General features: G+C 53.8%; 1 protein-coding gene across 8 annotated transcripts in view; it reads right to left on the bottom strand.

Annotated features, from left to right (window-relative positions):
* The window catches only part of Adgrl1 (adhesion G protein-coupled receptor L1), a 41,742-nt gene extending 34,412 nt beyond the window's left edge, over positions 1–7,330 (bottom strand). For 2 of the 8 annotated variants that reach the window (XM_075976631.1, XM_075976637.1), the window contains exon 1: positions 6,533–7,328. The gene's annotated coding sequence lies outside the window, so the exon portion shown is untranslated. Of the gene's footprint in view, positions 1–6,532 lie in introns of all 8 variants that reach the window. The other 6 variants (XM_075976634.1, XM_075976635.1, XM_075976633.1 and 3 more) reach the window with 5 other exon arrangements.
* Between the last annotated feature and the right edge of the window lie 13,127 nt (positions 7,331–20,457).

The following is a 20,457-nucleotide window of genomic DNA, read 5'->3' as shown; positions in this document are numbered from 1 at the left end:
GCCAGGTCTCCTCCAGGCCACAGCTGGGGAGCCCCCTCCTCTAAGAAGCACTGATCTACACGCCTGCCTGCTTTGCTCTCTGCTATGGTAAGCTAGGACCAGGGCAGCAGGGGGGTTGTGTCCACCTCCCAGCGTTCCTGTCCACCCAAGCTTCACCTCCCATGCCAAGGCAGAGCTGAAATCTGTGCCAGAAGTCAGGACCCCAGGGCGGACAGGATGCTCCTGCCCCCTGATGAATGCATGCTTCAGGGCGGGAGTGCAAGGTCCAGAGAGGGAGATTTCAGGATTCTTTTTTTTTTTTTTTTTTTATTTTTGAGACAGGGTTTCTCCCTAGCTTTTTTGGTTCTTGTCCTGGAACTAGCTCTTGTAGACCAGGCTGGCCTCGAACTCACAGAGATCCGCCTGCCTCTGCCTCCCGAGTGCTGGGATTAAAGGCGTGTGCCACCACCGCCCGGCTTCAGAGGATTCTTAATAGGGTAGAGAGACAAAGCACAGGATAGCATCCTCGGGTCCAAGGTTCAAATCCTGCCTCTCAGCAGGGCACAGTACGGTTTTAAGGCTCAGAAGTAACATCTGGTTTGGGGCTACAGGATCTCATAGTGGAGCACTTGCCTAACCTATGGGAAGTCCTGGGTCCTGTCTCCACCACCTAAAGTAAACAGACAAATAAGCAGTCTTTCCGCCTGCTCTCCTGGGCATATACCATGTGTCAGCTGGTGACAGGGGAGACAGTGGTAATGAGGTAGATTTGATCGAGTACTAGTGCAGCAGAAGAAAATGGTAGAAGAGGAGCTGGGGCGGGAGACTTACATTTTCAATTACTTTTACATTATACGTATGGGTGTTTTGCCTGCATGTATGTCTAGGTACCATGTAAGTGTGGTGGCCACAGAAGCCAGAGAAGACCCCGTCACTAGACTGCCATCAGTGGTCACATGGGTGCTAGGAACTGAATCCAGGTCCTCTGCAAGAGCAATCAGTGCCCTTAACCACTAAGCCATCTATCTCTCCGGTGATCAAGGTAACCAGCATGCTCACCTGGAGAGGACACTTCAGCTAAGTCATGCAGAAATCCATGGAAGGAAAAGGCCATGGGTGGTTTGTGTAAAGGTTTACAGAACAGGTCCAGAGAAAATGAAGAAATAGCAACAGGGGGGAGGCAGCCAGATTATGCCTGGTGCCTGGGTCCCGAAGCACTCAAGTGTTCCCCAAATGGGAGTGCCCTTCGGTTGGGATGTTCTGGGGCCATTCTTGCCTGCAGTGAGCTAAGAAGTGCTTCTTACACCTTTAGGGTAAAGAAATGATGAACTTGCAAAGAGTCAGTCCACAAAAGCTCACAGAAATTCCCATCTTGCTTTCGGGGCAGGGGGGGTAACCAAACCTGGACTTAAAACCATAGACTATACTTCCCAACTGAGCAATTCTGCCTTGGGGGTTTGTTTGGAGAGGTCACCGAGCACAGCATAGCGCGGGGGGGGGGGGGGGGTCTGTGCGGGGATATTGTTGACATTTGGTAGGTGTAGCCCTTAGGTGTTATTAGGCACCCCATAGATCGCAGGGTCGTCTCATAAAGAACACCAAGAAGAGTCTTGGGTTCCCATGCCTGTCATCCCACTACTCAGGAGGCTGAGACAAGAGAGTGGAAGTTATGTGTCCAATCTGGGATACACAGGGAGGAGAGGGCACACAAGAACCCAACACACACACCAGGACCCAACATGGGGGGTACCACTGGGCCACCAGGAGCTCACAGTTCACCTGGGACTTTTAAGCTATTTTTTAAGCCTTTATGTGTGTGTGTGTTGTTTATTTTTAGCTCTGGGGGGGGGCGCAAAACTATTTTTAGTCTCCAGTTTATTGACTGAATTGTTATCTGCCCCCCCCCTTTGGAGGGGGAGGTGAACAAGATGCAGAATTCTGGTTACTAGCTCCCCAAGGCCTAGAGAAACCTAAATCAGGTGGAGGGTCCCATCCCAAGGAGAAGTGGGGTCAGTGCCCAAGGGACGTTGGGACCAACTGCTTGGACTTTGACTCAAGGGCTCTCAGCCCCCTGGTGAGGGTAAGTGTTCCTCAAACTCCCCCTCCAGGACCTAAACCCTATAGCACACAGTCATCTGAAGTCACGTTCCCAAGAAGACACCCTCATACACGAAGGTACGTGTAAGTTTCATGAGACTGTCCCCAGGTGGGCAAAGGCAAGCAGAAGAATGTAGCATAGCCCATTCAATGTAACCCAGCCCAGGCCTTGCTTCTTTCTTTACTCACCCAGCCTGTACCTCTACTAAAGCCCCGCCAGCCACAAGCTCCCCGTTTGCTAGCCTTTATTAAGAGGTCCCACATTCTCATGGGACTCCTGCCAAATCAGACAAGTCCCCTAAATATAGCAGGAAGGCCTTGCTTCTTAAAAGGGGGCCAGGTCAAAGAGTAACCACACAGGGATCCTCTCCAACTCTAAGGAGAGCCCCCCCCCCCCATTTAGTCAAGTGTGCTAGCCTGGCCCTCACTCTCCCTTTCCTTCCTTTGTTTAAAAACATTAGCTTTAGCCAGACAGTGGTGGTGCAAGTCTTTAATCCCAGCACTTGGGAGGCAGAGGCAGAGGCAGGTGGATCTCTGTGAGTTTGAGGCCAGCCTGGTCTAGAAGAGCTAGTTCCAGGACAGGGTCCAAAAGCTACAGAAAACCCCGTCTCAAAAAACAAAACAAAAAAATTATTATTTGTAATCATATTTATAAAGTGTGGGGGAGGAGGTACAGCATGAGCACGGGTGTTCATGGATGGAGAGATGTCAGGTCCCTTGGAGCAGGAGTTACAGGCAGTTATGAGCTGACAATGTGGGGTGCTGAAAACTGAGTTCTGGTCCTCTGCAAGAGCAGTACACACTTTTAATCCCCGAGCCCCCCCCTTTAATTATTAAGGTGTCTTCCTCTGTAGCCTAGCATGGCCTCAAACTCATGCTCAGCCCTCCGAGTGTTGGAATGGCAGGCCGGCACTACCACATGCAGCTCAGCTAAAAGGGTCCCTGAGCTCCCAAAGCAAACCTAGCAACAAGATCCCTGAACTTCTGAATCTTACTCAGGCAGACAGACAGTAAACAGACAGGCACAATAAATCAGGAAATTACAGAGGTGTGAAAGCCACAGGCTCACAGAGAGCCAGGGGAGCTGTGGGAGCTACAGTCTGAAGCAGAGCGCTCGGGCCATGTCCTGGACAGAAGCACCTTTGAAAAGGTGGGATCTCCAAGAGCATGGGAGGACCGTGAAGGAGTGGGATGAAGGAGAGAAGGTGACAATGTGCTCCACACCCTAAGGTTGCAACCTGAGGGGCAGAGGATCTCTCTTCACAGTATAGCGCTGCCCTCCCTAGAACACACGCATGCATGCACACGCACACACACACACACATACCACACCACACCTCTCTTCTGTCAGACTGTGAGCCAAGGGAATAGAAGGGGTCACTATCCCCGTGGCACCTCATTGCCTGGCACCCAGCAGAAAAAGCACCTGTGTTTGCAGTTTGCTTGGAGAGGAGTGCTAACCCTGCTTGCTCCAGGCAGTTCTAGGACACACAGCTGAGCTCACACTAGTAGGTGTGGGCAAGGGAAAGCCCTCCTGTCCTGTGCACACAGACAGCTGCCCAAGAGTCAACCCTCAGTGAAACTCACCAAGGAAAGCACCGTTTGGACCCGGAGGGGCAAGTAGCTACACACACGGGAATTAAGCCAGTCACTAGCTTAGGCCTGAGCCACAGAATGCACAAGAGGCACACACAGATACAAACAGAAGTGGAAGCCGGCTGGAGTCAGTGACCAGGTCTCCTAGCTGTGGAGAGCCCCCACCCTAACCCCAGGATCCCATTTTCTTGTATTTAGTAGCAGCCATTTGGTTCCATCCCAGGCAGAGAGCTCTGCATGCCTTCTTGCTGGGCACCTCCAGCTCACCAGGGAACCCCACCTTGGTCAGCCCCTCCTCCAGTGTTCCCACAGAGGGGCTGGAGGAGGGGAAGTGTCTGGCAACGGGAAATCTGATCCCTGACAGCAGCCCACACAGAAACCAGAGCTTTCAGTGTCCTTGGCCACGTCTGGGTGGAGAACCCGCGGAGGGCGGGAACGGAGACCAGAGACTCCCCATCTGCGGTGGGAGGCGGCTTCCACTCCTACTATACTTCTTTAGGGGTGCAAGCTCCAGGGGTTCTCAGCTGCCTGACTCTCTTCACTCTCCTGTTAGATACTCAGGCCAAGGCTGAAGCACCATAGGGTCTCCAGCCAGCTTGGGGGAACAGCCGACACATAGACACAAGAGACACAGGCGGCAGACAGTCAGTCCCATGTGCGGGTGGAAACCGGAGGGCCTGATGCAAACACACTCCGCCGGCTGGGCCCAGCGACCGCAGGCTCCTCCCCCCTTGTGGGGCTTCCAGAGCGCCCTCTAGGAGAAGGGGGTTCCCCAGGGCAGGCTGGGAATAGAAGTCTAGCTCTGTGTCTCTGGTCTTCCACCTCCTCCTAGGCTCAGTGGCCCAGGTGCACTAGTCCCCAGCTCCCCACCCTCCCCAACTCTGGGGGTTATCTCCAAGCCTAAGGGTGTCCAGCAGCACAGGTGACAGCGGAGTATGCCGGTCCCCACACAGAAGTGTCAAGAGAGCACGTCAGAAGGCAGAAGCAACAGGGTGGCCCGAGCCAGAGAAGGAAGATGGTGGTAGGCCAGCAGGAGGGCCAGTACCCATTCACGTACATGGTTGTGGCTGGTGCAAAGGTGCCACGCCGCCAGCCATGGAATTAGTTCCCCTTTCCGCCTTCCAGATGATTTTTCATCTCTGTAATTAATGGGCAAGTCATATCTGAACGGCGTGGCAGGCAAATTGCTAGTTAGGAAAATCACAGATAATTTTCTCGATATGATAATGAAGGCTGTATTCTGTCTCTTATTCTCCCTGTTTCCATCCTACTTTTAAGTAATAAATTCGGCATTAATGGGCAGGGTGTGGAGAGGAAGTCACCTGTCCCCAAAGCTGGGACCTGTCCTGGCCGACCTCCCGCAGCACACACACACCAAGGTCCCAAGCGCCTGACTGTGGGCAGAATGGAGAACAGAAAGCTAGGGGTGCTGGTGGGGACATTCATGGAACACCCTGACATTCCATGATTGATGGGCTAGTGCTGGGGTCTGGGGAGCAGGTGGAGCGCAGGGAGCCATCAGGCTGTGGGCCAGAATGGAGTTGGGCTTGAGGTTGTATTACCAACTCTCTTCTGCCCTTGGGGTGCAGGAAAGAGAAACAGGTACCGATGGCCTCTCTCTCAGCAGCACTGGAGGTCAACAGGCCCAGAAGAGACATCCACCCTCAGGTGTCCTCCACACCTGTCCTCACACCATCTAACACCCTCTCCACTGTGACCCCTCACTCTGTCGGAGGCATGAGGGTAAGCAGAGAGAGGGGGAGACAGACAGAGATAAAGAGGCTGCCAGCCATCTTGGCGGCCATCTTGAACCCCTCCCCCAACTCCCCCTAACGCACCACATGTTTGGATATGGGAAGACAAACCCGGGCTCTGGGTCCCTCAGAGGTTGGGAAAGAAGGGGGATCTGGTTCGTACTGGGACAGGAGGGACACCCATGAAGATGCCAAGGCTGAGGAGAAGGCGGGGTGAGAGAACCAGGAAGGTCCAGGATATAAGATGCTGGGCAAGGATAGGGCTGGGAGCTGACCTAGAGAAGTGTACGGGCTGGGATGTGAGAGCTTAGGGGCTGTTTGCTGGCGGGGCGCCGTCTTCACATGGGTGCCTGGGGTGCACTGAACTGATGCCATTTGGGGGCATTTTCTCGCCACTGCTGGAGTATACACGACCCTCCCAACACACACACACACACACACACACACACACACACACACACACACACACACGAACTGGACTTTCATCCCAGGACCCTCACACGGGACGATGACAGCTGAACCACACAGCTCTAGTTCAGGAACCTGGAAGAAGGGAGAGCTCGTTCCGGTTGATCCAACCTGACGGGCTCCATCGGTGCTTAACCGGGTACCTCACGCCTGCACCCGGTCCTGCCCACGGCGCCCCTCCGGGTTGAAACCCGTTCGACACCCAGACAAACCTCTCCCCATCCTACCGCGCCGTGCCTCCCAGAGAAAAACAACCCTAAAGCCAGCAGCATTCTGCGGTGCCAGCCCCCCGACATGGCTCCTCCGGGGAGCCGGGGCCCGCGCGCCGCGCGCACACGCACCCTCTCCACTCACACCCAGACACCTACACAAACAGGGCGCCAAGCACCCGCGCGCACACGCACCGGGGACACGCAGGCACCGCCGCGCCGCTTCCCCACAAAGGCCGGCGCGCGCGCGGGCACACGCAGCCACGCGCGGGCACACTCGCGGTCCCCTCCCCCTGCAGGGCACCCTGCGGCCGCCCATCCGCACCCCCACCGAGCCCCCGGCGGGCGGGGGTAGGGTGCTTCCCCCGCCCCTCTCGCCGCGCACACCTGGCCCAGGTGCGGCGTGGCCTGAGACTCCCGCACACTCACCTGTCCAGCGGCGCTTCGGGGTCGGCCGTGCGCGCTCCTCCGGCGGCTCCGCGAAGCCGGGCCCCCCGCCCGGCACATCTCCCGGAGCCCGGCCCAGGGGGAAGCGGGGAGGGGGTGTCTGAGCAAGGGCGGCCTCCGTGTCCCTTCCTTCCTCGGGCCCAGCACTGCCGCCACCGACCAAAATTTAAAAGGGGGGGAAAATAAAAAAAATAAAGAAAGGAAAGAAAAGGCGGATCGCGTCGCTCCGGAGGCGGCCCCGGCCCCGGGCGCGCGGGTCTGCGCCCCTCACGGGGAGCGAGGCGTGGAGGCGGAGGGGCGGGGGCGGCGTCAGAGCTCGGGGGGCTGGGGCGAGGCGGAGCCCCCCGAGGCGGCGCCGGCTGCCCGCATCTCCCCCGCAGCTCCGCGGCCCCGACGGAGGCGGCACGTGTGTGCCCAGGCGACTTCCCAGCGTCCCCGGACGGCAGCGGGCGAAGGGTTAACGCGGCAGCCCGGGCGGCCCCGCAGGCCCCCGCCGCCCGGCGGCGCCGCTCCCGGGCCCGCACGGCCCCATCCGCCGGGGCGTCTCCGGCAGACGGCGGGGCGGGGGCGCCGCAGCGCTGACTGCTCCCGCGCCGACCGCTCGCGCTGCCCGCGGGGGGCCGGGGCTACGCGGCTGGAGGCAGGAGCGGCGGCGTGGCGCCCCCGGGGTGGCCGGAGCAGGAGGCGCGGGGCCGGGCCTGTGGGCACCGCAGGACGCGCGGAGCGAGCGGGCGCGGGGCACCAGCAATGACAAGCCGCCTGCTCTCGGCGCTCCCGGGCCCGCCGGCTCCGGGAGGGGGGGGGCGAGCAAGCACAAAACCTGGCCTGGATTAGCCGCCCAGGACTGGCCTCCGCAGCCCTCCCGTGTGCCCCAGCGACGGGCCCGGAAACCCGGCCTGGAGTTCCACTCGCCTCCCCCAAGGAAAAGTGGGCAGAGGGAGGCGACGCGCTAGATCCCCTAGTTGGGCCAGGGGGTGGTGGGGTGCGACGGGTAGCAGGAAGAACCGGAACGGACTCTGCAGCCGTGCTGTGCAGAAAGCGCCTAGCTGGTGAGGGGTAAATGGGGAGCTGTGTGAGGACTGCGCAAAACCTGGCCCAGATTAGGCGGAGCGGGCAAGGACGGCGGCGCGCGGGGTGGGGGTGGGGGGCTTGTGGGAGCTGCGACAGGGCCAGATGCACCCGAAGCACGCAAATTTCAGGCCGGATTCTTCCCGGGGAGACGGAGTAATGCGTCAAGCCTGTGCAGTGGTAGCAAACAAGACCTGGACCAGAATTTTTCTGGCCCGGGTTTGCAGGAGGGTCGGAGGGGGTGCTGCTTAGTGACTGACAACAGCGTAGGCTGTCCCCCATCATCCTGACAGCGACGTGCGATAGGGAGGGGCAAAATGAGGGCTGGACTGAGGTATGGAGGGATCCCGCGCGCTGGCTGCAACGGAGCTTGCAGGTAAAAGCGGTTTCTGGATCCTAGGTGATGCTACAGGAAAGGGATGTGGTGTGGATCCCGCTACCCTGGGAGACCAGACCTACAATAAAAAATGAGGGAGGGACGCAAAGCCAGGACTGGAGTTTAGGCGAGGTGGGATGAGACACCCCTCCACCCCTCAACCCCAGCAAAAGAGAACATTGGCAACCGGACAGGGGCCTGGAGCTGACCAGGCTTCAGAAGCAGAGGAGAGGTTAGTATCTATAAACGCCTCAAGCGTCAGGCTTTGGAGGGGGTGGGTAGAGAAAAAAAAATTGAATTTTAGGTTGCCAGTGGGAGCAAAAGCCCGGTGCAGATTTTCATAACCTAAGAACCACATTACAGCTGATGGACTCCAAGAAGTAGGGCAGCGGACCGGGCTTGGATTCCTAGGCATCGGACTTAGTGAGTGAGACCAGGGGCTGCGTTCAGGCCCCGGTTGCAGATAAGCCTCGGATTCCCTCTCAGGATGGGGAAGGCCGTCGACCTGGCCCAAATCCCTGAAGCCAAAGTGATCATTGCCAAGACCCACAGTGGGGGCTATAAAACCGGGACTCGTGCCAAAAACCGGCACTTCGGCAGTATAGACAACTCAGTGCAGGGTGGGGGCTAGCTGGGGAAGGGAGAGTCCTGAGAGCTAAGAGCGAAGCTTGGAAGCTGCCGCGCTGCAAATCCGTTTTACGAAAGATAGGTGCAACTCTTAAGATTGATGGCTGGGGAGGAGCAAAACGCGGGCTTGGATTATTTGGGAATGGAGTCCACCCAAATGTAGCCTAAGTATCGAATCAGAAGTCCGGCTTAATTTTAACACCCTGGAAGCCTTAGGAGGGCAGATAAACTCTGATGTGGATTTTTAGAGAAAGGGACGTGTTGGGGTTAGGGGAGGGGTTAAAAGTCCATCTCTGTGTCCAGGGAAGGCGACGCATTGCTGACCAGGCTCTCTGCTGAGTGGGTGAAAGTCAGAAAGGCTTTGAGAGTAGACAGAATTGAAGCAGTCACTATACAGAACTTGGGTGGGTCTTGAGTAGGAACAAAGATTATCTACGAAAGCTTGGGTGCATATGGATAGGCCTTTAACCTGGCTCCCAAGAATCTCTTCTAGGTAGCACATACTGGTGGTAGAATTGGGTTGGAGCCACCAGGGTAATTCTTGTCCCTACTTCCTTAAAAAACACACCTTTTCTCCAGGATTGGGAGTTCTTGGCTCTCCCAAACCTAAAATCTGTGGTCCCCAAACTTCGGGAAGGAGTACTCATGTGAGGTGCTGTATCCACACCCTCCCCCACTCCATGTTTCAAGAGCATCAGCCATGAACCTAAGTGACCAGGCCCTGGCAACTGAATCCAGGAAACCAAAGATGCATCTTAAGTGAAGAAAGGTGTGACTTCCTGATGGTTACGGTTGGAGAGGAGGGTCCCATCTTTCTCTATGCCTCAGTTTCTCACTTTGACATACCAACGAACCCCTGACAAGCTTTGCTCCTATCACATCCGTGTGTGTGTGTGTGTGTGTGTGTGTGTGTGTGTGTGTGTAGCACTGGGGCTAGTGTTCAGTGGCCTGGCTCTGGTGGCCTAGTATGTTTAAGCCCCTGGGTTCCACCTCCAGGGGAAGAGGAATCCTTTAGCTATTAGCTTCCCTTTTCTCCCAACAACCCACCCATCTCTACTGCAAAAGCAATCCAGGAGGTAGTATGAACTGGCACTTTCCGTTATGAGGAAAAGTCGTGGCATATTTTTTAAGGACCAAGGCTCAGTTTGGAAAAATCCTGGCAGGATATTCCCCTCCCCCCTCCCGCTTTCCCGACCCCCCCCCATGCTGGTGATCAGTGGTGCGCCCCTGGTGGCGGTCGGAGTGCTTTGCCAGCCTCCTTTCTATGCGTGACTCTTGGGTTCTTGGGCAGAGGGCTCACAAGGCAAAGGATGCAAGGAGGCTGTGAACGCGAAGAGTCACCCCCACACCCCGACTCTCTGCCTGCGCAGTCGCAGTGAATGCTCAGAGAACCAAGGCTTATGCGCGCGCGCAGACTCGCCCCTGCGGGCACCACTAACCCCCAACTCCTTAGTGGTACCCGAGGCCCTGACACAGCGCACTTCTCTTCTGATGTCCTGCCTTTCGCTTCGGGACTCTATGCAGAGTGACCATGTGGTTAGTTCCTTGACACAACATTCTGTACATCTCGGCCCATTGGATCCTTATGCACAGGCTGTCCCGTGTCTTGGGTACCTCTGAGTCTATAGGCACGACGCTTCATTAGCACCATGTTCTAAAGGACACCTATGCCTAGAGTATCTCAGCACGAAGGTATCCTATGTTCCCCAGTATCTCTTTGGGATCCCATATTCTGAACGTCTAGCAAGTTAGACACCTCAGTCCTAGGCATAATGGTACCCTCCTTGGGCCCTCAGTGTGTGGCGCCTACAGGTTCAGGCTCAGTGAACTCTTGTCCCCAGTGCTCAGGGCCACCACCTTCCGGGGTTGGGGATGAGGTTGCTACACCTGCAAGGGTGAGTGAACCTGTCATGAGAGTTGGGTGTGTTCCTGCGGTCCGTGGGAGCTCCTTATACAGGATCCCTTGAGCAGTTTCTGAGTTCCACCCAGTACCACACTCAGTAGCCACTCAGGTGAATAGCACGATGAAGAGCTCAGAGTGCTGGGCAATTGTCGCACATCTTTGACCCCAGACTCGGGTAGTTCAACGGCAGTGAACAAAGTGTCTGTCCTCCGGGACTGACATTCGAATTGGTGAAACAAACGCAAGATCCTACAAACGCATAAAAGATAAACGATGCAAGAATTCGAGCTCCCCGAGGAAAGGAAGGAAAACGGGCACGGGTGTGGGGGCGGGTTTTGAGGTGTAGGAGTGGGACCTAAGGCTTCGTCCATGTTAGACAAACACTCTCCCACATCCTCAGCGCTACAATCTTTAGGGGGGGGGGAGTCCTTGAAGGTCTCTCTGAGAAGAGGAGGAAGACCTGAGAAGAGGGAGGAGCCAAAGGGTTGGGGCGGGAATATGAGGAAAGTCGCTCCAGGGACCTGAGTCAGGGGATTTGAGCAGATTAGTGAAGGTTTCTCAGAGGAAAAGGAGGAGGGAAGGGTAAAAGGGAAGAGGTAAAGGGTACTTGCTTAGTGGACTCTGCGCTGGGAACCATGGGAAGTTGCTGAGAGAGGAAGGAAGAGTGACAACTGACTGAGGCGTTCACAGGTCCTTCTGGCCACCGTGGGGGGAAGGGTATGGGGTCAAGAGCCGATGCCAGAGACTGCACAGACGACTCTGATAGAATAGTCTAGGCTCCATGCTCATGCCTCCTAACAGGGGCAATGGAGACGGTGAGGAAGAATTGAGGGGCTGGGATGTGGCTCTTGAGTAGCGCACCTAAAACCCCTCCGTGAGGGGCTAGGAATGTGAGTCGTTATTAGAGCACTGGTTTAGACTCTCCAGGAAGGGGCTGGGTAGGGCTCTTGCCATGGCCCCATCTGTTGAAGCGGTTCCATCCCCAGCACACCAAGGAAATGGAGCAGATGACTTGGAGTGAGGACAAGGCAGTTTGGGGTGTGGCTGAGCATCGGGAAGGACAGTGAAGGTGCACAAGGGTCACGTGGAGGTTAGACTCAAAATTTACATTTGATCTACCATCTAGCAAGCAGCAATGGCAAGTTAGTCCTGGGGCACACCGCAGGTGAGCTACACCTTATGACAAGACCGAGGACTCTTTCCCCACCTCACAGAAGGGGCAGCGGAGGCTCCAGAGCTGAAAGCAATTACAGGATCAGAGTCAAAGCTGGGTGAGGTGGCACATATCTGTAACCTCAGCACTCCAGAGGCTGAGGCAGGAGAAATGCTATGAGCTCGAAGCCATGTAGTATTCTAACATATGATTCCGTTGGTGCGAAATGTCCAAAAACATGACAGAACACAGCTGGGTGGTGGCCTGAGACCGGGGAAGGGAGAGACAGTGGGAGTTAATAGGCAGGGTTTTCATTTGAGGGGAGACTGGTAGAAACATAGCGGACCTAGGCACATGGACCAAACCCTGGGTTGTCCGTTCTGGAGTGGTTAGCATTTAATTTTACATAGGATATGTTAGCTTCAATTTTAAACAATTATAGTAGTGAGACAGCAAGATGGCTCAGCAAGTAAAGGCACCTGCTACCAAGCACGATGGCCTGAGTTCGATTCTTGGGACCCACAGGGTAGAAGGAGAGAATCAACTCCACACGTTGTCCTCTGAACTACACACACACGCAAACACATACACACATACTAAATACAAATTCAAAAAATTATAGGTGTGGCTTGAGAGAGAGAGGACTGGGAAGGTGGTCATCAGGTGAGAGGTTGGTAAGCGAGGCTGGCATAGCATGTAAGGGGAGGGGGGTAGGGTTTAGGACATGTTGTAGAGACAGGGTCAGTGGTACCTCTTAACCTTTGTTCCTCCAAGGTACCTAGCATGCCATCCTTCTCGTTCCTGAGCCCTTCTCCATAACATTCCCCCCCTTAGAGTGTTCTTGTCTGTTGCATGTCCTCCACAGGCACCTGTGTTAAGTCTTGGTCTCCAGCTTGGTGCCGTTGGTGGTGGTGGGGGGGGGGGAATGCATACATTCCTAGGAGCTGGAGCTTTGTTAGAGGTCTTTGAGTCACAAAGTGTCTTTGTTACTTTTCTACTACTGTAACAAGATGCCATGTCCAAGGCAACTTACAAAATAAAGAGTTTATTTGGGGCTTACAGCTTCGGAGGGTTAGAGACTATGACCACCATGCAGGGAGCAAGGCAGCAGGCGGGCACGGTGCTGGAGCGGTAGCTGAGCGTGCACATCTGAGACACAAGGTGACTGGGAATGGTGTGGACTTTGCCCCAGTGACACTCCTCTCCCAACAAGGCCACACTTCCTAACCCTTCCCAAAGGGTTCGACCAACTGTTTAAGATCAAGTGTTCAAACATATAAGCTTCTGGGGGCCATTCCCCTTCCAACGGCCACACCAAGGATGCCATTTGTAGTTGGACTTTCTTTGGGGCTGCCGGCTCGCAAGTAACAACATGGAGGCTTATAATTAATTATGAAAGCTCAGTTATAGCTTGGGCTTGTTCCCAACTAGTTCTTATAACTCATACTAACCCATTTATATTAATCTTTGTTCTATCATGTGGTGTTACCGCTCTTCCATCTTGCGCCTCCTGTTTCCTCTCTGTGTCTCCTGGCTTCTCCTCTGTACCTCAATTATCTCCTACTTCCTCTCTCTACCTGGAAGTCCCACCTCTACCTCCTGCCTAGATATTCTTTGTTAAAACAGTCATGGCAATATATCTTCACACGGTGTACAAATACCCCGCAACAGACCTTGAAGGGAACTGTGACGTTCTCTTTCTGTCTCCTCTTTCACCTCCTGTCCAGGAAGTGAGTGGTGTCTCCCCCGCCCCCAACTGCTCCTGCCAGGAAAGATGTGCTACCTCGCCACAGACCACATGGTTATAGGGGGGACCTCCAAAACTATGTGCCAAAAGACACGTCTCTGGAGCTGACATGAGCCCCGCTGGGTGTGTTTTATCTCCATCACCACAAACACAAACAAGTGAATAGTCTTTCCTCTTTATAATCTGGTTTATTCCAGGATTTCAGTTGCAGACAATTATTTTTGGTGTCATTGTTGCTTGAGTCAACAACTTTATTATCAGTTTGCTTCACAGATAAAAAGGTGCAAAGAATGGGCTAGGGATTGTACAACAAGAGTCCAGGGTTGTACACATCCTCTGTTTACACGTGGTTGCAGGGCTCTGTCCCCAGCAGGTGCGCCCCTGCAGATGCAGGTCTCTGAGCAGCAGGTGCAGCAGGTTTTCTTACGGTGGGTGCATATGAACTCTGCAACAGCAGGCCCAGGCGCAATTGGGGTCTGTGGTGAGTCAAAGCCACCCCACGGCTGGAGTCTGAAGATAGACGCTCACAGCCATGCCTGGAGGAAACCTTCATTTCTTTTCTGTCTGATGCGGTCTTGCACAGCCCAGACTGGCCCTTGGCTGTGTTGCTTAGGATGACCTTGAACTCCTGTCTCTAACCTCAAAGTGGGAGCGCTGGGATTTCAGGTAGTTCTCATCACACAGGTCTTATACGAGGCTGGGGGTTGGACCTAGGCCTACTGTATGTTGTGTGGCTTTCCCTTAACTGAGTCTTGTCTGCAGCCCCTTTGCGTTTTTCTTTCCTTTGATTTATGTCTTCTGATGGATACCAGGAGGCGGGGCATGTTTGGTCCACAGTCCAGAACTGTTCCAGGCAAGAAGCAGGTGTTTATAAGGAGGTAATGGAGTAAGCTAGAGTCCAGGAGGCTGCTGAGCTGGCTCCAGTCTGAGCAGTAGGTAGGTGGGCAGATGGAGTTAAAGGAGATAGGTTGAGACAAGTGCTTAATAGGAACCCAGTTGGACCGCGCTTCCTTCCCCGGCCACTAGGGGCCGCTGCCCTACTGCTCTGCGGCCCCAGGTGAGTCGGCCACCCTTCTCCCCAGGTGTGCACAGGGCCTGGAAAAGGGACAAGCTGAGTTCTGGAGGGGGGTGTGTGTGAAGAGGTCCGAGTGAAAGAGACTGCAGTGCTCGTCTGAGGTGGGACCTGCGGAAAAAGGAAAGTGTGTCGGGAGGGTAGGAGCTGAGAAGGGAGAAAGGCCCCTCAGTGTTGCAGAGGCTGGGGGTGGGGCGGGATGGGGGCGGGGAGAGTAGCCAGGAGCCTGGAGGATGGCACCAGGTCATACTTCAGAGTAGGGATCAAGAGACAGGGGAACAGGAGGTACTAGAGGGGTGGCCTTGAATGCTTTTACTGGGGATGATTTGGGTGGGGTCTGAGATGGATGATAGTGGTGGGGGCTGTAGGTTGGTGATCAGCCACAGGGAAGGCGATGGGGATAGACTATCCAAAAGTGTGTGTGTGCATGTGTGCGTTGACTGGTGACAGAAAACATTAGTGAGCCACAGGGAGCTAAGGCAAAGGCAGAAGTCAGGTAGAGGCTTGGGGAGGACACTGGGGCCCCCCACCACCAGAGGGTTCCAAGGTTATCTTAGGTTAGGGTAGTGATGGGATGGATGGGGGCTGAAGATGGAAAATCCATCTGGTTTTGGAAGAGAGGTGTGAGGGTGTTGCCAAGGTAAGCACAGGCAGACCCAGGCTGCAGCAGGGCTGGGGAGTAGGGGGTCTGAGGCAGTATGGAAGGGCACTGTGTGTGAGGAAGAGAGATGAGGATGGTGGGAGGTTGGGAAAGGACACAAAAGGACATGGGTGACTTCCAGGGAGGTGGAGGCTGTAATTTCAGAGGATAGGTGGTTCCTAATCACGCCCAGGCCCGTTGAAGGGGTTACAAAGCCAGTACTGACCCAGGAATGAAACTGCAGCGTTGGGTCAGGATGGAGGCAGTGGGGCGGGAGGGCAGCAGCTTGGAGAACGGACGTCACACCTCCCTTTGAGGCTCAGTCACTACAGCTACAGCCGGACGGTAGGATGGGCACCGCTCTGTTGAAAGAATGGACTTTGCAAAAGAGCCCAGAAATCAGCGCGGCCGTGTATGCTTTCTTCTTGTTGCCATAGTTTATGTAGGTCCTGGTCTGTGACCTATTAGCCGTGTTGCTTTTTTTTTTTTTTTTTTGGTTTTTTCGAGACAGGGTTTCTCTGTGGTTTTGGAGCCTGTCCTGGAACTAGCTCTTGTAGACCAGGCTGGTCTCGAACTCACAGAGATCCGCCTGCCTCTGCCTCCCGAGTGCTGGGATTAAAGGCGTGCGCCACCACCGCCCGGCAGCCGTGTTGCTTTTGGGCAAAGCAGTGGGGCACATGATAGTACAAAGCCAATCATGGCAGGGCAGAGACCTGTCCTCCTGCATATCACCAGCTGAACTCATGCCTAGAGTCTGCTAGAGGTGTGGGACATGGCTGAGTGGTGGAAAGACAGTTTAGAGTCTACCATGAGGGCCTGGGGCATGGCTGGGTGAAGACAGTCTAGAGTCTACTACTAAGGGCCTGGGGGCATGCTGGGTGGCAGAGCTCTGGTCTAGAATTCTTCAGAGAGCAGCTGCAGCAAGGTACTTGCCTAAGGTCTTTGGCCCCAGGTTCCATTGCCATAAAAGGGGACTCAGAACCAATGTCCCTCTGCCTTGGGCTGACAGCTGTGACTCCATCAGTCACAGAACACTTGCCCATCATTGTGTGGTCTTGGGTTCCATGCCCAGCATCAGAAACACAAAAACAGGAACCCAAAATGCACGAGGCTCAGAACACAAGAGTCAGCCTGCCACAGAGCTGACCTCTCTACGTCAGCAGATTCAAGCCTGAGCTACCCAGCTAGCCCCAGTTGGTCGGTTGTCCTTTCTTCCCTCCCAGCCAGCTTGAGCTAGCCTCTGACCCTCGGCCACTATCTTTCCAAGGCTAACAGGTCTGGCTGAGAGGGGGTGCTCCCTGGAACCAAAAGCATTTTTTTTTCTTTTTTGACTCCAGTTTGCCTCAGCCCTCCTGTGACGGGAGGTATGGAGTGGCCTTTCTTCTTTTAATTTTCCTTTCTTTTTGGTTTGCTTGGGTTTTGTTGTTGTTGTTGTTTTTTTTTTTTTTTTTTCAAGACAGGGTTTCTCTGTGTAGTCCTGGCTGTCCTAGAAGTCACTCTGCAGACTAAGCTGGCCTCAAATTCACAGAAATCCACCTGCCTCTGCCTCCCAGGAGATGAGATTAAAGGTGTGTGCCACCACCGCCCAGATCCTTTTATTATTATTTATTTTTATTTTATGTGCTTTGATGTTTTGCCTGCCTATATGTCTGTGTGAATATGTCGGATCCCTTGGGACTGGAGCTATGAACTGCCATGTGGGTGCTGAGAATTGAACCCGGTCCTCTGGAAGAGCAGTCAGTGCTCTTAACCACTGAGCCACCTCTCCAGCCCCCTTTTATTATTTTATATTCATTCAATCCTGACTTTTATTGTCACATTTTCATCAGCACATACTTTGATCACGATCACCTCTCAAGTCTGGCCATGGCAGCACAGCTGCAGCCTCAGCACTTAGGACGCCAGAAGCTGAAGGGATCCACAGTCCCATAGTGAGTTCAAAGCCTGGGACACAGGACACTCTACGTCTCCAAAATAATGTCCCCGTCACCACCTCCCTCCCACTGTTCCTCTTCTTCCTGCCAAAGAGTTCTGGACATACAGGGACACACACAAGGGAGACTAACAGGAAAAGGGAAAAATTAAAACAAGATTGAAAAGGCATCAAATCAGGCAGCACCGGAGGCCCTGGGCGTGTGGCTGTGAGCAGGAGGACAGGGTCACAAGTCCCATAGGCTCCACCAGGTCACCTTTTCAGACTCGCCACCCTTGCACGGCTCGGAGTGGATTAGGAGTGGATCTGTGGCTGACAGCCATTCCTCACTCTGAGCCTGAAAAGTGGGAGAGAGGGGAGGAGGAGTTTCCATCTGTTCTTCCTGTGAGGAAACGAGGGTTTCACTGCTCACACCCACCTTTCCTCCCATCTCTTCTGGGCCAAGGGGACAAATAGCATAGATCCAGCAGATGACTTTGCTGGCTGCTCACCAGGGTGTGTCAGTAAAGGCTCTGTTTATGCCCTGGGGAGGGGAAATATTCCATGGAGATATTGGGGATAGGGGCTTATTCAGTGTGTGTGTGTGTGTGTGTGTGTGTGTGTGTGTGTGTGTGAGAGAGAGAGAGAGAGAGAGAGAGAGAGAGAGAGAGAGAGAGAGAGAGAGAGAGAGAGAGAGAGTGGGGGGGGGGATACTGTGTGTTTACACAATGTCCCTCTCACCCCAAAGAACATTCCAGAACATCCTATTGGGATCCCAACTGACCTTTTCTTTCATTTATTTATGTGTTTGTTTATTTTTAATTTAGAATGACTTTCTTCCTTTCGTGGGCAGGCGAGTGTACCACAGCATCCGCACGGCAGTTGGAGAACTCAGCCTGAAAGTGGCTCTCTCCTCTGCGCATGCGAGTTCCACCTTCTGAGCCGCGGATTCTGGGGGCGGAACCCGGAACGTAGGAGGTCAGGACTGGCAGCAAGTGTCAATGGGCAATGAGCTCAACCATTTTGTTGACTCTAATTTTGTTGTTGTTGTTGTTTTTTAATCTTATTTTAAACAGGGTCTAACCATGTAACCCTAACTATGTTGTAACTTGCTATGTAGACCAGGCTGGTCTTAAACTCACAGAGATCCACCTGCCTCTGCCTCCAGAGTGATGAGATTTAAAGATATGTCCCACTACACCTCTCCCCTCCCTCCTTTTTTGGTAAGAGGAAACCTATTTGTTTTTGATACAGGGCCTTGTGTGGTCCAGACTGGCTTCCAATTCACTATGTAGCTGAAGATGACCATGAACTTCTGGTCCTCCTGCCTCCGCTTCTCGAATGCTAGAATCCCAGGCATGTATCCTGGTTCTGGAGAATCCAACCCAGGGCTTAATGCATGCTAGGCAAGCACTCTACCAACGAAGCCCCAGCCCCTCCAGGCGACCTTTTTATTTAAGTATTGCTGCTTAGAGACCCAAGGAACCCATTCCAACCCAGAATGAAGGGACTTCTGCTGGAAAACATCTGAGTGCGTGTAGTGAGCACGAAACATAGTGCCTGACGAGGCACAAGCAACACAGCCTCCCAAAGCTTTGCCTTCCCTGCTGCATAATCTAGAAACGGAAGATGGTGATGTTGGCTTGTGCTGGGGGTGATAAGCAGCCCTGCAATCCTAGTACTGGGGACCGGGGCTGCATCATATGGGCTACTAACTGGATCCTGGCTCTAAATGAACCAATAAATAAATGCTTCATCAGAGGAGACAGCCCAGTAAAGTGTGTGTTGTGTCAGTATAAGGAGCCTGAGCTTGGATCCCCCAGCACTGACATGAAAGTCAGGCCTGGTGGCATGTGTCTCTAACACCAGCCCTGGGTGGGCGGAGACAGGAGGGCCCCTAGAACTAGCCGACAGCCGTCTAACCCAATCAGAGAACTTCAGGTTCAGTGACAGACCCTGTCCCCAAAAGCAAGGTGTGGGGCTGGTGATGTGGTTCCCAGGGCAAAGTCATCTGCTGTCAACCTTGACAGTTGGGGTTCAATCTCTGAGGCCCCACAGTGGAGAGAACTGACTTCACAAAACTGTACTCTGATCTCCAGTCTCACATCATAGTACATGTGTCCACATGAGGCACACACGCATGCACACACACAGAGAACTGACTTCACAAAACTGTACTCTGATCTCCAGTCTCACATCATAGTACATGTGTCCACATGAGGCACACACGCATGCACACACGCATGCACACACACAGAGAACTGACTTCACAAAACTGTACTCTGATCTCCAGTCTCACATCATAGTACATGTGTCCACATGAGGCACACACGCATGCACACACACATGCACACACACACACACAGAACTGACTCCACAAATTTACTCTGCCTCCATTCTCACATTATGGTGCATGTGTCCACATGAGGTATGCACGTGCACGCACACACGCATCCGCGCGTGCACACACACAAATATACAAACAAACCTAAAGAAAAACAAATAAGGTGAAATATTGAGGTAGACCTCTGCACACATATACACACACACATCCATACATGAACACATATGCACACACATGCATACAGGAACATACGGAAACATACATACATGCACATGTGAGCACACATGCACACAGGAACATACGGAAACATACATACATGCACATGTGAGCACACATAGGCATACATGAGCACATGTACACAAGAACACATCACACACCAAAAGCAGTTTAAAAATAAGGACCAGTGTTGCAGCTCACTAGTGAGCCCTTGCCTAGCATGTCCAAGGTCTTGGCTTGCATCACCAGCTCTGCCCATGATGATGAGGATGATACACTAGACAAAGATGACTAAACTAAGCAAGTTGGTGGTGGGCCACTCCTTTAATCCCAGAGCTCAGGAGACAGAGGCAGGCTGATCTCTGAATCTGAGGCCAGCCTGATCTCCAGAGTGAGTTCCAGGACAGCCAGAGCTACACAGAGAAACCCTGTCTTGGAAAAGAAAGAAGGAAAAAAAAGCCTGCTGAACTGGGCTGGTGAGATGGATCAGCGGGTGAAAGACTCCTGGCTTATGACCTGAGTTCCTGGAACTCACGATAGAAAGGGAGAAGTCACCCTTGGAAGCTGTCATCTGATCTCCACATGAAGGACTGTGGCATGCCTGCACCCCCATACGATTACAATACATAAATAAATAATATTTAAAGTCTATCAAACTATGTCTTTCTAATTGGGGAGTGTATTCTGGAAGTGTGGGATGCCCTGGGGTGTAATCCCAGCATTCTGGAGGTGGAGGCAGAAGGATTAGGAGTTCAAGGTCATCCTTAGCTATGCGGAGTTCCCAGCCAGCTTGAGCTGTGTGAGACCCTGTCTCTCCTGCCTCAAATAAGTGAAATCCCAGGATATCGC

The sequence above is a fragment of the Microtus pennsylvanicus genome, chromosome 6 (genome assembly GCF_037038515.1).
Source record: "Microtus pennsylvanicus isolate mMicPen1 chromosome 6, mMicPen1.hap1, whole genome shotgun sequence".
Lineage (NCBI taxonomy): Eukaryota > Metazoa > Chordata > Mammalia > Rodentia > Cricetidae > Microtus > Microtus pennsylvanicus.
This window is presented reverse-complemented; position numbering and strand designations above follow the sequence as displayed.